Source organism: Alligator sinensis, unplaced genomic scaffold, assembly GCF_000455745.1.
Source record: "Alligator sinensis unplaced genomic scaffold, ASM45574v1 scaffold107_3, whole genome shotgun sequence".
Classification (NCBI taxonomy): Eukaryota; Metazoa; Chordata; order Crocodylia; family Alligatoridae; genus Alligator; species Alligator sinensis.
The window spans coordinates 687,567-688,675 of NW_005842578.1; positions in this window are offsets into that span (position 1 = coordinate 687,567).

Genomic DNA, 1,109 nt, shown 5'->3' on the forward strand with positions numbered 1-1,109 from the left:
GGTGCGGGGGGGCGGAGGGGGGTCAGGGGGGCCAGAACGAGACCCCCCGCCCACACCCTGCGGCCCTGCCCCACGAACTAGAGGGGGCCAGACCCTGCGCCCCGCGCCCCGCGCCGGGAGGACACCTACGCGTCCGAGCTCCCGGCGCCCGGGGCGGACCCAGGCGTCCGGCACTGACCTGCAGGGGCAGCTCGGGGGCGGGGGCTTCGCACTGCGCGTTGTCGTGCCAGGGCGGCCCCCCCGGCTCCGCGACCCAGCGCCCGTCGGGGCCGCAGCGGCGCAGCACGGATCCGTCCCGCACTGCGGAGAACAGGGCACACGCGTGTCTTGGGCTCCACGGCACGCGTGGGGCGGCACGGAACCGGCCGGGGCCCCTGGCACCCTGGGGAGCATGTAAGGGGCCCGCATGGCACTAGCGTTTGCGACCCTACCGTGGTGGTGCCAGGGCAGGTACCAGGGGCAGGGCACCCGGGCCGTGGTGTTGGGCGTGGCGTCGTCCCAGCAGGTGTACATATCAAACGTGCGGTTGCACACGAGCCCTGCGGGGCAGGGGAGCACACTTGTGTGAGCTGGCCCATGAGAGCCTTGCACAGGCCTTGGCGGCTGCGCTACCTGCATACCCATGTGCGAGAGAGGGGCCTGCAGGCCAGACCTGCCACAGGCAGGGAGCCTGGGGGAACCAGCAGGCCGCACACACGTGTGCAAAGCGTGTTCGCATACGGCAAAGAGCCGCCAGGTGTGAGATGGGACTGGGGTGCCACAGGTCCCCGCAGCCTTGCCTCGGACGCACCTTGCATGCGCTCGTGTGAGTGACTCGCTGGCCCATGTCACAGGGTCATGCACCCCCATATGCAGGGGCCGGTGCTTGAGCAGGGCACACGCGTGTGTGCGAAGCATAGTTGCAAAGAGCTGCCAGGCATGCAGTGAGACTGATGTGTCCACAGCCCCATGCCCACGTGTGCACGACCTAGCGCTCGCTCACACAGGCCCTTGCACCCACACGTGTGTCGCACGATGGCCTTTCCCCAGGGGTAGCAGGGACAAAGCCCCCGCCCTGCCCCTGCTGCGGCTTCTCCCGGGAGAGCCACCCCTAGTGCAGACAAGGCTCC